Genomic DNA, 217 nt, shown 5'->3' with positions numbered 1-217 from the left:
GCAGCGCCAGGACGGTGCTCTCCATCCTCCCCAGGCTGCTCCATGCGCTCCTGCTCCCCGCTGGCCCCGCTTTCTTTGCCGCTGGGATTTTACCTCCTGCTTCTTTTGGAGCCTCGCTGCTGGCTCCAGGCCTTGCCTGCCCCCATCTTTCCACCCTGGTCCAGGCCAGCTAGAGCTGCTCCTGCCAGAGGGCAGGCGGAGGGGCTGGGGGGATTAT

Source organism: Cariama cristata, unplaced genomic scaffold (assembly GCF_000690535.1).
Source record: "Cariama cristata isolate BGI_N322 unplaced genomic scaffold, ASM69053v1 scaffold34785, whole genome shotgun sequence".
Taxonomy (NCBI): Eukaryota; Metazoa; Chordata; class Aves; order Cariamiformes; family Cariamidae; genus Cariama; species Cariama cristata.
Note: the sequence above shows the minus strand (reverse complement) of the source record.